Source organism: Branchiostoma lanceolatum, chromosome 12 (assembly GCF_035083965.1).
Source record: "Branchiostoma lanceolatum isolate klBraLanc5 chromosome 12, klBraLanc5.hap2, whole genome shotgun sequence".
Classification (NCBI taxonomy): domain Eukaryota; kingdom Metazoa; phylum Chordata; class Leptocardii; order Amphioxiformes; family Branchiostomatidae; genus Branchiostoma; species Branchiostoma lanceolatum.
This window is the reverse complement of record NC_089733.1, coordinates 3458060-3473625: the sequence shown is the minus strand read 5'-3', so window position 1 is coordinate 3473625 and position 15566 is coordinate 3458060. Positions and strand designations below refer to the sequence as shown.

At 40.9% G+C, this 15566-nt stretch overlaps 1 long non-coding RNA gene across 1 annotated transcript; it reads left to right on the top strand.

The window, feature by feature from the left end:
- Window positions 1-3497: 3497 nt before the first annotated feature.
- Window positions 3498-14089, top strand: LOC136445942 (uncharacterized). The gene is made up of 2 exons (XR_010757462.1): window positions 3498-7896; window positions 12478-14089. It is a non-coding gene; the product is annotated as an uncharacterized lncRNA (long non-coding RNA).
- Window positions 14090-15566: the final 1477 nt, after the last annotated feature.

Below are 15566 nucleotides of genomic sequence, written 5' to 3'. Positions count from 1 at the left end.
GAAAATCAAAAATACGAGGTCGAGCGTCAAACTAGATATTGAGAAGTGTTTTGTTTTTTCATAGCCCAAAAGAAGCTGTAAAGCCAAGTTCCAGAATGTGTACTTCGTCAAAAGAAAGAACTTCGCTGCGAATGAGAACCACCTCTGCGAGCAGTTCCGTGGATGTGTGACGGATGATCAGTTCGTTGCGAAGATGGAGGGGGCTTAGGTCGACACAAGAAGATACACCCAAGAAGAACATTAAAGATCGTCGTAAAGGTGACCAGCTATATTTCAACTATAAAAAAATGAATTATGATGGTAAGGCATATACTGTGTTATCCTTTTCCAGAACACTTTCCTACCACAACTGACGGTAGACGGGACTGTGAAGACATATGCTATAAATAACTGAAGGAGGACTTGATAGAAGTTATCAACATGATGAACACTGAACACGGTGATAAAGAGACTGAGAACTACAATGGTTTATCATGTTTACAGGGAACCAAGTTCATGCCTGTTGAAAGAGGGATGGAACTGCTTCATGTAGAGAAACAAAAACTGAGAGACTCTATGTAAGTTATGTAAGTATGCAACTTTATAAGTTTGAAATGAAACACAGACTGTAATATGGTGTCTGGGATGACAGATGATGATGAATATTGTGTCTTTTCCAATGCATCGGCATTTGTTGAAACATATAGAGGGATTTAATACAATAGTTTTGCTAACATCATTGGCATATATCCTATAGATGATGGGAAACAGTCTGGTAAGGAGTGTGGTGATGCTATCAAGTCTTCAAAGTCAGCAAAAAATAACAAGTCTCTAATTTTCTACTTCTTTCTTACAGTTCAGAGAACAAGAAGGAGAAGAACACGTGATCCATGTGCCAACGGCTTATGTCACAAGTCTGCTGTATTGAGATGTGTTGCCAACAAGTGCAGGGAGCAAGTTTCAAGAGTTCGAAGCTAAAATTGACTTAAGATTGCATGCGGAGGGGTTCAAACCCAGACAAGATACAAATGCGCATTAATCCGAAAATGGACAAGAAGGAACTGCAGAAGTTCTACAACTTCATTAAGAACAGAGTCAAGAATGCTCCACACCGGAAGACATTCGCAGATGCTTCCACCTAGACCACAATCACAGGCGAGGCGACACCAACAATTACATGGCGCTACACTGTGGGACAGGGTGTCGCCGTTAACAAAGGTCCACATGGGCCACAGTGACTGCCAGGAAAGGTGCATACCTGGTCCACTACACAGGTTACAACAAAAGGAACGATGAGATGATTTCAGAAGACAACAAGGCTCTAAGGGCTTCTGCCGGGAAGTCCTGATTGTTTTCCTTGCAGAAATCTTTCTTCTACGTTGGCGACGTATTTTAGCCCTTACGTATGGCATGTTGTGACTTGGCACAGCGCAAGGTTTCAGTGACTTCTTGCTGGGCGCCATTCTGACAGGCAGATCTGACAAGTGAGTCTCTGTATACAAAAGCGCTGTGACAACTGGCTAAATGAAAAGTTCTTTCTTCCCATAATATAGGCAAACTACAAGGTGGACCAGATGGTCGTAGTGAAAGGGCAGACAAATGACAACGACCGCGACCCTGCGCCCTGGTTCGCCCGTATTGTCGCAACCAACCCGCTGAAGCTGCGATGGTACGACATCGCTAGGGATAATACGTACGAGATTGAGACAGATGACGTTGGCCGTCCAAGAGAATTAGTACTTTTGGCCAAACAGATAGTGGCTACAGCAAGACACTGCCATATGAGAAACTTGTCCGCATTATGGAACTCTTCCGCGTGTAGTTTTCTGTTGTTGTTTTTTGATGATTTTGAATGTGAAAATCGTTAGCGACGAGGCGTTGGCACCCACTGTGTCTGTTTTGTACGTCAAACGTTTCTTCATTTTTATCTTAGCAGTTTGTTATAATAAAATTCCCCCATAGGGAATTTACTTTTTTTATTTTATGTTGTTTGATTAGAGATAGTTTGCTAGTTTCTAGAGAACACCCCTACATGGGAATGTACAAAGGTTATCCGTTAACTTAAATTGGTGTGGCCTAACCATGTACATGAATGTTCGTGTTTAAATTTACACTTTCAGTTTTGTAATGCCTGTATTGACAATTTGTTATCTGTTCAATCACTGCTACATGTATCATGAACTATTTTGTCACCATTTCTATATTACAAATTGACGCCATCAAATACCTGACATACGTAGCTGCCAAAGTAGCTACTGACCTTGTTGATAAATATTCCCCCTAAGTTACCAGTACCAACACACTCTGCAAGTGGAGTTCTGGTGCTGAGGGTTAAGAAGTGGAGCGCAACATCAGGCATGAAAAATGACTGTAACATAGAGTTCGATTTGGGACAGACTCTACAGGTGACGGCACACGAGACACAGCTTAGCTACAAACTGGAAGCAGCAGTAGTAAATTTTGTAAAAGCATTTTTATGGGTGTGATAGAGCACATAGTGTCATATGTCACACAAGAGCTACAAATATGTACTTTGCCTAAAAGAGGCTTATAGTACTTGCTCTCTTAGCAAGCTTTCTACTTGGGGCTTATTTTGTGCTGCATACTGACTGCACTTGGTTTGTAATTGTACTTCAAAAGGGTATTGTTATAATTTGTAAACAACGATACATGTCCAATTAAGCGCCGAAAGAGCATATAAGCCAGGCTAAGGAGGTGATAAGAAACATAGCTTTTAGGACAGACCTTGTAACATCCACTGATAGTAGAGAACCTTACAAGAGGACAGCTGAAAACTGCAGCTAGTCTAATGATAACATGCGACAGCCTGTCTGAAGAGCTGAAGTGCCAAATGCTAAGGATTGTGGAGACAGAGTGGAGTAACTTGACTTCCACCGACAACAGATTCCTCCTCAACAGATGTACAGCCCTCAACAGATCCTTCGACTTCATTCCGACAGCATATAGCCGTGACTTTGGGGTTGATGGTTTAAGACTTATAACTATTTCCATCACATCTCTTCACAGTGACTTTGAGAGTTTGGCATACTGTGTTTTGCTTTATCTGTCCTGGAAACCATCTCCAAGAGCCAGTGCAGCTGTGGCACTCCGTGGCCGGGACAATAGACTGTCAGCGTTTTCTTACTACATTAACTCTGTGTTACAGCACAAGAAAGACAGCTGTTTCAACCGGTTAAGTAAGATGGGAATAACAACAAGCAAATGCAATGCACGGCGTAAGCAAGAGGAGATGGCAAAGACATGTGGACAACACCCCATTCATACACAATCACTGAGACATATGGTAGATTGGGGGTGGAAAATCATCGACAGGCATGGGGGCACGGTAGTACCGTGATACCGTGCGGTGCGCAATCACCGAGAGCGAGTCGGTAACACTGTACCGTCAGCTCGGCTGGTATTGGCTACAGGCGTGGGGCGCCAAGCAGATGCGAGCACGGCAGGCCGTCCGTTCGTCGCCCGCCCGTCCGGAGTGGAGCTGCTCTCGGCAGGTTTGTTGGTAGCAAAACTATGAATGATGTTGACCTTTTGAAATGACATGATGGGTGTTAGTTTAAGTAAGTATCAGCCGATCGGCCAGGCGTGACACGAGGTCACAATGATAGGGATTTATCGTATAAGCTGTACTATTTACTAGCGTATAATTTCGTCATGGCGGTGGGGAGGGGGGCAGGGATTTCGAGGAAGAGAGGCAGATTATGGTGCATTGTCGAAAGGTGTCCGTGGTCGGAATCACCTAACAATTATATGATAAGTGGGTAGGCACGCGGCCAAAACGGAGTTTCCCGTGGGGCGACAGCCCTGAATAGCCTGGCGTGTTCACACCTATACGACAATAGTATTTATGTGTGGCGCAAATTATTAATAGCCCTGTGGCCTTTGTTCCCTTAATTTAAGATGTGTAATCAAGCGATTGGAAAATAAACACTGTTACTTTGTCAAGAACATGCTGAAAGCGCATCGTGGGTTTCTTATGTGTTCCATAATATAAGGGGGTTTGTGGAAAAACCTGGCCTGTCAACCAGGCCAGGCCTGTCTACCACGGCTTCTCAGATACCTCATTCATATCCCCACAAACCCCAAATCACCTTAATGCAGGAAGAACCCTAAGTCAGTACACTTAGTGGAGAGAGAAAATGGTTTATTTGATATTAAAAAAAGCTATTGCAGTACAGGTGGCTTCTGTACAACGTAAGTCCTGTAACGTTACATATCAGGACTTAAAAGGCATTACAAATTGGATAAAAGTCTTGATCCTTATATGATAAGGTGTCAATGAGATTATACGAATTAAGATTCTTTTTAAAACACTAATATTTACAAGTCATTTAGCAGCAGTCATTTAGCAGATGAACGCAATATAGCAGTATACTGTTTATTATTCGTTGGGTCCGGCACTTATACTGAGTCAGTTTCGTACTGTTTCTGAGTGATCTGTTGTTGACATCCCCACTGGCTAGTGCGGGATGGCAGCCAAGTACGATATTTGTCACTGCTTGTGGAGATTTGGCAAACTTAAAGGCACAGTTTGTCGCGTCTGGCATCTAATCTAGTAAGGCCAGTGATATCTAGAGCCGTGTGGTAACTGTAAGTGGTGTTCGGGTCCAAGTATTACTCAAAGTGATCTTTTCTGCACTCGTTTGATCTTCAATGACAGATCTCTGGTCAGCCCAGCCCAGGATGCCATATCACACACGCGTACCCAAGAGCACAAAAGCAATGTAGATAAGAATAAGGTCACTTGTGTCCTGTCCATGTTTCTTCAGAATTCTCAGCACATAGAGTCTCTTGCTAGCTTTCCCGACGAAACAAGGTGACATGGTCAGTCCATTTCAGGTTGTGCTGAAGGATTACTCCCAGAATCCGCGCTGCCTGAACCACTTCAAGATGAGAGGGTCCAATAGTGATTACTAGGGGTGGGTACCGGTGCAGAAAATTCCGGTCCAGGTCCGGAACTGTACCTTTACCTGCACCTGATTATAGCTGTGTTGCAGTACATCATATTTTGGAGAGCGAGCCATAAGTAAAGGTCTCTGTGAGTCCTACAAATCATATTCAAATTATATATTGGAATGATATGCTTATTTCTGTGCACACTAATGTGTAAAACAGAAACGAAGATGTGACAAAACATGCAACAAGGTATTTTTATCTCACAAAAGAGATTCAGAGAGAAATTGTCATTCTTAGAGTACTATTTACTAGTAGTTGATAACAAGACATTATGACTAACAAATAATCCTACTTGAGACGCTTAACAGCTTTCAGCAGTTATAATAAGCATTTGCTGGTTTGTCATGAGAAAACTAAAACAAAAATCAAGTAATATATGCTGACTATTGGCACACAAGAATGAAACAAATATCAGTTAGATGATTTGTGGTTTGTTTGGGTGTCTTAACTTCGGGTGTACATTTACTTGAGTGCAGGTGTATGCATGTGTCGGATTATCACGTCATGCATGGAATGATATAATTTCTTAGGTTCGCACTTTGACTCAAAATAAACTATACTCTCCTCGCCATATCCATATCCATTCTTCTGCAGAGGAATAAAAGCTAAAGTTAATGTGCATGGCCTGGTGGCTAGTAAATCTGAATTCAAGAGCTGCATGCTATCTAGAACATCAATGATTTGCCTGGCACTAGAACTCTAAAGGGGCTCACGTTACCCTTTGTCAGATAGGATGTTTAAGCCATGTATTGTAAGCACTGTTCATTGCACTTTTTCAATTAGAGGTTCAATTAAGTTCTCTGATACTGGCCTTTATTGTACATTCGTGCCCCGAGGCTAGATACAGGTCGTCTAAAACATAAACCTAACTAGCATGAAATGACAGGAATATTTGAAATGACAGAAACATTGAATTTATCTGGAACACTGATATGATAATTGCCTTGTGTGTCAAGATATCAGGTGTAAGATAGCTTGGCATCTGGACATTACATATAATGGTATTTTTACCCAAAGAAACAAAAATGCACAAGGAACATCTGACTGTATACCTGCTGCATCAAAGACCTTGACTAACTTGCGATGCTTGCTGGCACAACCAGCATGGTGAGGCAGCTGCATGATTTTGTTATGCTGATGTGGATGAAAGTGGTTATCCTGGGGAAGGGTAGATAAGCCAACATTAATACATACCTATTTTACTACTTCCAAAGTTTCCATAGTAAGAAAGGCTGCCCTTCTTGTTGTAGGTGATATCATAGCTACTAGGAGGCCTAAATCTAAGCTTCACCTGACCAGATATGGGGAAATATTCATGTTCTAATATTTCCCAATCATGATCATGACTCTGGCTAGTTTGAAAAACATGGCAACATAGACATGGAAAAATAACCTGCTTCAGTCTGAGCTAAGGTTGGCTAATAAAGATTTTGATCCTACCTAAAAAAAAGTACAAATGTATCATGCACTGTTGGTAAATTTCCTACTTCAAAAATGTCTTAAGTTAATGGGTGCGACATTTTGGTGCCAATACTGCAAATACAAATGTATGTGTATTTCAGATTTAAAAGGTCGTCTAGATTGACATTTACAACTTACCCTTAAAAACATTTGCATTATTAGTAAAAGCATTTACAGCATTTGTAAACAAGATAAAAATTATAAAGCAAGTTGCTCCAAGTCCCTTAATTGTGTTACATTTTTCCTGACTCAGTGAGCTCAAGTGATGATTGTAAAGAAACTGAAGCTTTGGTTGTGCATACTCGTAACACTGGCAAGGTGTATGTTATATGTCAACATGTATGACAACTGACAACTTTTGTCGAATGTGATCAGACACCTGCACTGATACATTTTAGTGTCACAGGTTTAAAGCCTTTGGAAAAAGATCTACTTATTAGGTATTGAGTGACACATGGAAAAATGTTTCCACCTTGAGCATCTTCAGATATCCATTGTATACAAGTCATGTACATAGATCCTCTGCATTAAACAATGTTGTGCTTCATTTTGCTGTTTCATAGGATTCCATATTTACAGGTACCATCAATTCTGACACCCCCCTTAGATGTGTGCAAGATTGGTAGCAGCTGGAAAGTTGTGCTGTACCAATAATAGGCGACAAAACAAAAACTATACAAATGTACTAATTTTGTATATTTTACAGATTAAACAAAGATGACTCATCCATTCCTATAGGCTATTGTTTCGTATTTGCCTATCAACTAACCTCCCATATGTCTGGTACGTGGAAAGAGCTGCAGTGTTTCTCCAAACAATCCGCACAGAATACTGCTGCCGGCCCACATTCCCTGCATCTGAGCAGCAGACCCAGCTCTCCTTCCCCACAGATGGAGCAGCTATGGGACATAGGGGCCGACAGCTCAATGCTGGTCTCAAACAGCAACTCTCTGACCTTGGTCCAGGACTCTAGCTCTTTCTGCCTCTGGTTCTCATATCTGCCCTGTGGTCTTGGCAGCTCAGGTTCCGGATCTTGTGGATCTTGTGACTGAACACCCCATCCTTGTACCATCAACGGTACAGACCGGACTGGCATAGCGAAAATCACCCAGTACATACCGATCCAGCCTATAGTCTGCGTAGGCTAGACTAGCAGAATAGAGCCATCAGGCGGATGTACCGTCCTGATGTGATGCTGGCTGGGTAAGCAGGAAGGTACAAAGGGGTCACTGCCCTCTCGTGTCACCCGCATAGGTCAACCTAGGTGTCATGGCCACCGTCTGAAAACATGGCAGTATTCCGCCTTTTGGACCAGAACAAACATCAAGAAGTGTACTGCTTCGAGATGTTTACAGTATCAACCTTTCACAAATTCGCGTTTTGTTTCTGAGACTCTGCTTGCCTTTCACCAACATCGATCGTGTCGATGACATGATCGGATGATCCCAGATCCAACCACCAGACGCAGCCTTTATGCATTAGGTACTAGTAGGTGTAACGTTATATTTACCTTCGCCAAGGTTAGGTTTCTGGTAGCGTTTTGGTATGTATGTTTGTATGTATGTATGTATGTATATGTATGAATGAATGTGGCAAAACGTGCCGCAAAAGTATCAAAGTAACGGGTTCCTCACTGGACATCCAGAATGGAAGAAAGTTCGTAATTAGCTATAGAAATCCAGGGACGAACGGCTTCATTTCCTAGTACCGAAGCCCCCTCATAAAATATATGAACTCCACTCATCACTCGGTTGATGAACAGCATAATTGAGAAGGCCTGGAAGTATTGCATTGTCTCAATGACCTTCAGTGGCCCCTTCTCTCCGAAAGGAAGAGGAACGCCCGCCTGCAGAACGACGTACAGACAGTCCTCTTTCTTCCCACGGACAGCTGCAGAGTGGAACTCCTTGCCTGCATAGATGGTGGCTGCCCCCTCCCTGGCGTCTTTCAGGGACAGGGTGACCCACCTCCACTAGACCCAGCTAGACATTTACACTAGACACCTTCCCCCGTCACAACTGGTACAGACAACAGAAACCATCCCAACACCAGCACTACCCGTCAAGCGCAGCAGATTCATCAACATGTTGATGTTGGCTGCCGAACCACAAAGAAGAGAAGAAGTAGAGAAGTCGGCCTCACCTTTTTCTACAAACTCGTTAATAATCATATCAATATAAACGCAGACAGTCTTCTCAAACCAGCCCAGGGGCGCACCCGGGGTAGTCACCATCTTAAATTCCAAACTCTCAACGCCCGGACAGACACATACAAACATTCGTTCTTCCCCCCTACCATCCCACAATGGAACGCCCTGCCTTGCACGGTTGTATCGGCTCCCACCGTTGAGTCATACCGTGCCAGGCTGGAGGCCTGCCCGCCTTAGCCTGGGACCTCCTCAACACACCCCACCCACCCCTACTTTGCCCCTTGCGGGGTTATCTGGGGGGTAACCCCAATGATGATGATGATGATATTTGGTATGTGAGTGGTGAGGCCTGGAAATTGTATAATGATGCCGCCCACCATCCTGGATCGTTATATAACTTATGTATAGTAATAGTATACTTCCATGTATAATACAAGCAAAATTTGCCCTTTATCTGGAGTCATATATGAACATTTAAAGGTAAACTGTACTGTCTGCTTTGCCCTGAATTAGAGCTCTGTCTAGAAACATGATGATAACATTAATTTGTTAAAACACTTGCATAAGCTTGTTGAAATGAAAGTTGATAGAGACTCCACTGGAGGCGTTGTCTGACTAATCAACCATTGTGACATTCATGTCAATCCCCATGTCCATTTGTCTTGCTATACCCGTTTAATTTCTTGCTGTACCTTTTGACTCTTGCCATACCGTACCCTTTTTTTTCATACCTAGACATACCTGATGACGTCCTGGTAGTGTAATGCCCAGAACCCAGAGGTAGTGGTTTCGAACCCGGGTACGTCCCCCAGGAAATTCAATGGAGTTCCAATGTTTGAGGAAAGCCACATCTCAAGCAAGTAAAAGAACCCACCCCTTATATCGAAGACTTAGAGGACCTTCCTACTATTAGTGTGAGTGGATCAGATAAATCTGTCCAGATATTCAGTACAAATCTGGTGTGTTACGTATATGCCATGAGATGGTTTACCGGGTATGCAATACAACCCTGTACGGTAACATTACACAGCCCATATAGCTGAGACCAAAACAAACCTTCCTGACCACTCTCTCAGCCATGTGCCATTGTATGAATCGTGCCTAATCTTGAGAACAATTATTCAAACATGAACACTCCAGACCGCATCTCACTTAACAGTAATTTTTTGTTGCAAGAATTGATCTCAATATTGATTTGGGCGTGATTTTTAAAAGTTACAATGGCACTCGGCAGAGAGGTGGTTTGATAAACAGTAGGAATGTTAGCTTGACCGTGCATAGGCCATATGAGACTACATGTATCATTTGTCATACAGGGTATCTAGATATAGACACGAGTTTTGAGTAACAACTCACTATGACTATAGACTATAGCTATGACTATGTCCTTCATTTGGTACATCTACATCTAGGGAACCCCCCAAATAGCCCCTTCAGGGGCAAAGTAGGGGGGGAGTTGAGGTCCCGGGCTAAGGCGGGCAGGCCTCCAGCCTGGCAGGGAATGACTCAATGTTGGGAGCCGTCGCAACCTTGCCAGGCAGGGTATTCCACTGTGGGATGGTGTGGGGGGAAAAAATGAGTGTTTATAATTATATGTGTCGGTTTTTGCGTGAATGGTGTAAAACTTGAGGTCGTGGCTCCCCTGGGTGCTCCCCTGGGCTGGTTTCAGCAAACTGTAAGTGTCTGATTGTTAACAAGTTTGTAAAAGAAGGTGGTACGACATAAAATGACCGAATTATCAGGTACAGCAAGAAAGGAGTTTCAGGGTGGTGCACATGCATGCCCTCCTCTAACTGACTATACTAATTGCTATAGACAAACCCAGCATAATATCACTGTCAAGGAAATTGATCATTGTATATGACAATATATTTTGTCATATTTTGGAATCACCCCTTTTACTTTTTAAAGTTTATTTGCCATCATCACCCCCCAATATATTTACTACCCTGTACGACATATGTTTACGACCCTGTACGACATCTAATATCTATTCCCACAGTAGTCCATCATGAACTTGGTATTGTGACCGTCACTGCACACCACTGGTTCACCCTAATGGCCAAGAATAACATGAATTTGTTTGCTGATAGTCAGATTCAGATAATCAGATATTGTGCTCCAAATTTTCACTGAAAGGAGTTCTAAACTCCAGGAAGGGGGTGTTATTTGTCAATGAATGATAATATTAGGAAGTAAAAAATGCATACTACTTTTTCAAATTCTACTGAACTTCCCAAGTAATCTCTGATTAAACAGAGGGATCTCAGCCTATGACTAAGATTGAGTACCTAGCTTCGGTTAGGGACGTCCCTCAGATAGAACGTTAAATGGAGGTCCGGTGTTTGAGGAGAGCCACACCTCAAGCACATTAAAGAACCCAATACACTTATTGAAAAGAGTAGGGTCCTTTCTGGTGTGTGTGGATCATATAAATCTGTCCAGATATGCAGCTTGTACTCTTCAGTACAAACCTGGTGTGTTACGCCTTGATGAGGTTTACCTGGTATGCAATACAAACAAACAAAAAACAATAACAGACCTGAATTGAAGATCCTAAAGCTGTTGTTTTTATTCTAGTCACCTTCCACATACATGTATGTCTACCTGTTACTCATCCAGAGTATAAATTATAATTGCCCTTCAGTGTAGTGCATTATAAGCATGCAGTGGCACAGGTGTACATGCAGAAAGTATAGTTAAATCATATGAGAACTCTAACAGTGATAGGCTAAAAACCATCTCTTTTATAGAAACAATTCCAGGAAAGAGCAAATTTTCAAACATTCAGCTTAATATTTTTTGTTACCTTGGCCTAAAACTAGTAAAAGGTTATGTTTTTGTCAGCATTCCTGTGTGTGTGTGTCTGTCTGTGTGTCTCACGGTACCTTGAGAATGCCTTGTTTAGTGATTTATTGATCTTGAGTTATGATATGCCACTTGTAGGGAACTTCGTCAAGTAACATTTTCATTTCTAGAATGGAGAGGGGGGAGTGTTATATTAATTCCAGTCATTTTTGACTATGATAAAGTAACGACTTTACCATTGTCTACTTTACAAAGCAGAAATACGTCCCAAACTCTATTCGTTGTCAATGACTTTGTAATACATGTACATTACCATGAATAGAATGCAGATGCCATTTTGTGTTGCAAAACAAATCATGTATGATGTAACATATGTGTGTGAGTGTGTATGTGTCTGTAACTGTGGGTGTATGTGTGTGTGTGTGTGTGTGTGTGTGTGTGTGTGTGTGTGTGTGTAATTCTGTGTATGTGTGTGTGAATGTGTGTATATACTTGTGCATGTGTGTCTGTATTATATGTGTTTTAGTGTTTGCTTGTCATCTGCCAACCAGATGGCAAGACTGGCAGAGGATAGCCAGCAGGCATGGCAGGGGAAAACCTTTGCTGAACACTATGTTCCCCCTACGGATTACTTAGCTATGGCAGAAAATGAGTGTTTGTGTGAATATGAATGTGTGTGTGCACTGTATGGGTATGTTGAGGTGAATTTGAGTGACGTATGTTTGTGTGTGTGTGTGTGTGTGTGTGTGTGTGTGTAGGTGTGTGTTTGTGTGTGTGTTCGTGTGTGGGGGGGAGGTGTGTGGGTGTGTCTGGTTGTGAGTGGACAAATTCAGCTTATCTAGAATTGGAGCTTCTGAAGAGTGATGAGTCACAGGGAAATGTGTGAGAGGCTAAACTTATGGCTATCTGCAAGGGAAAATTGCTATACAATGCTCTCTGTTATGTATGAGGTTTTTATTATTGTCATACAATCACAAGACACAGATGCATTTCTGTGCCTATGATAAGCACTCAGCACTAGGCAATGCAGTGTAATCTAATTTGCTAACCTTCACCAGAATTATGTTCATCACAATCGTAATATTTTTGTGTTGTTGTTGCTATAGGTGCTGACAATATTCAACCCAGGCAGACCATCAATGTCATGAGATGACAGTGAACAAGAAGCTGATAATGTAGCAGTGGATTAACTGCTTCTCCATGAAGGCGCTATTTATTAACAACATGCAGTGAGGCAATGCAACGAGTCTGTACAAAATGTCAAATAGCTATTGGAAGTATACACATTTAGAAAGCTTTTCTGTAGTGCACTGTGTGTGTAATTGATTTGGCAATGGCTCTGATTCAGATGCTTTTGAAACTATTTGTATTGAAGATAAAGTAGAAACTGCCATGTTGTGATACACTATCATTATTAGGACAAAATTTGTAATCTATTGCAAGAGAGCAAATTGCAACATGAAACAATGTATAGGAAAGTATACATACAGTATAAGTTAACAATGGTGACAGGTGGAACAAGTGACTTTTCTTTAAACTGCTACGTAATACAATCCATGGTTTTTTGGTATGACTTCAGGGTTGTGAGCAAGCATCCTACTTATTATATATCCCAAAACTATGTATGCTGTTAGTAACTGTAATTGTTCAAGTTTTTGACAGTTGTTTGTACCCACATATGTATTTCTATATGCAATAACACAGTACATAGCAAAGATTATGAAGGGAGTGACATTAAACTGTATTGAAGTCATTTAACCTGCTAATGAATTTATTTTATTTTATTTTGTGCTTTAACTATAGAGCTTTTCACCATAAACTGTATGTGGTCACTGTCAGCAAAGTCTGATGTATGAGATGACACCTGATATGTGTGTTGCATTAGAATACTGACTCAATGTACATGTATTTCTTTTTCTTTCTTGATTAAAGTGTATGAATTTAAATAATTTGTGTTTGGGAATGCCTCTATAAGTAGCGACACCTGTACTGCGGTGCAATGTGAACCAGTCAGAATTCAGGAAAATCACTTTGTTGTGTAAAAAAGTATTCTATTCAGTGACTTACTAACCCGATGAAACTATTCACGGATGAGATACTGATATTGTAGAATGCCAAAGTCAAAGAAAAAGTTTGAAAGAACAAACATGAAGTATTTTGATACACCATACTCTGTGTTAAATTTTGTTCATTCTTCTTGAGCACATTATGAAGACATGCCAAACCTCTTTTCTTTATTTGCACGATCAGTTTCGAGGTTCCTAGAGGATGTCATCCATAAACATGTACTTGTAATAAAATCAACATGGCCTTCATTTAAGCTGGATTTCTTAATGATCTACCCATATCAGTTTACATAGCTGTAATCAACAAGTAAAAGTTACCCTCATTTGCACATAAATCAATAAATACAAACACAGGATCATGTCAAATTGCAAAAGAAGGTGTTGACCAAGTAGACAGTTCTTGATATGGGATTCATCTTGCCAAGCTTTTTTCCTCTGCACCATCAAATAAACTGGTCTTTGAATATAAATCTGCTTTTGGAGTTTAAGTCCATGGACAGTTTTTGGATATGTGATACTGAATCTCCTGACATAATACACAGGACTTCAAATTGATGTTTGTTGTATCACACCTATATATAGATAGAATACTGTATATAGAAAGATGATGATGATGATGATGATAGAGAGAATAAAAATGATTTCTTCGAAATTCGCTGGCATAGTTGTGTATGCTTATTTCATTGCTGAGGAAATTTTTGTGTTATAGACATATTGACTGCAAGCGCCCAGAAAGCGAGACAACTGAAAACCTGTTTGTCAGACTCCAATGGAAAATTATGCCTATGCATTAAAATCGCGGTAGTTCATATCCATCTCGCTAGGAAAAAAGACGGCAACAATACATGCTAACAGCGCCAATTTGCACTTCATTCAATTGTCGCTGGAGGGAGCTAGTACCAAAATTCATAGTTTTTTGTAAATATACTTAATGTAACGCATTGAAAAGGCTTTTGCACTATTGAAATATCAAAATATGATTTTTTACTAATTTTCTAGATCAACATTGATGAATAGAAGGTTTAAATTCGGCCAACAGCGCAAATAATACACTGCGTTTCTGTACACGACTGTATGGTCGAAAATAAAGACAGATAGATTGCGTATATTTTCGAGATGAGTGAGGGGAAAGCAAAACTATTAACAGGAATGATAGATCAAAATATCAGCTTACTGTTGTGAAAGTTTCAGCGAAAAATATCATTTCCTTCTCGTTTTACAAAGAAAAATGGACTTCTGTCAGATGCGGTTCAAATCGGCCCAGAATTGTCTATGCGAAAGATAGCCGTTGAAAGGCGGCTTCGCTTTTGCAAGACATGGCCGTCTTGGATTTTCAGATCTCCCCTAGAAAATGACGGATTTCTCTCAAATCTTGCCAAAATGTCTATGGAAGCTTACTTAGTCCTTGTATGAATTCCCATGCGATCACCGCCATTGGTTTTTGAGTTATTAATAGTTGATTTTCGTTCATTAAATTATTGCTTTCTGGCAACATTTATGAATTAAAGTTTACATTTGTCCTAAAAGATTGAGTGCAAAAACTCAGGAAGGAATAGGTGATACCACCGAAATATTTCTAGCAGATTTATATGAAAAATTCTGTCAATTTCACGATGTAAATCACTTAGTTGCGTCATTTTTATGATGTCGGACGGGGACTCGGACCTTTCGGTTTGGCACTTTTGACCGTACGTGCTCCAAAATGACGATAGTATTATTAATAACCTGTATCCTCGAGCAGAAACGTGGAATAGCAAAACTTCTAAAAGTACAGATAGATGGGCATTTTGACCTACTTTTGTGAAAGTTTGATCTACAAATATCACTTCCTTCTTGTTTTATGAAGGAGAACTCTATTCCGTAAGTTAGACAAGTCGGAGAGCGCGCGGTTGGAGAGCTTTGCCCGGGACTACGTTGAGGGTTTCATAGCTCGCCTAGAATGCAAGGGGTCTAGCGGTATAACGTTTATTAGCATATTAATCTACTTTTATGAAAGTTTAATCGAAAAGTATCCCTTCCTTCTTGTTTTATGAATGGAAACACCCTTCACCATAATTCCGCAGGTTTTCGAAACACCGTGCCTATCATATGATACTCGACAGGTGTCAGATAGCTTTTCTGATCACCAA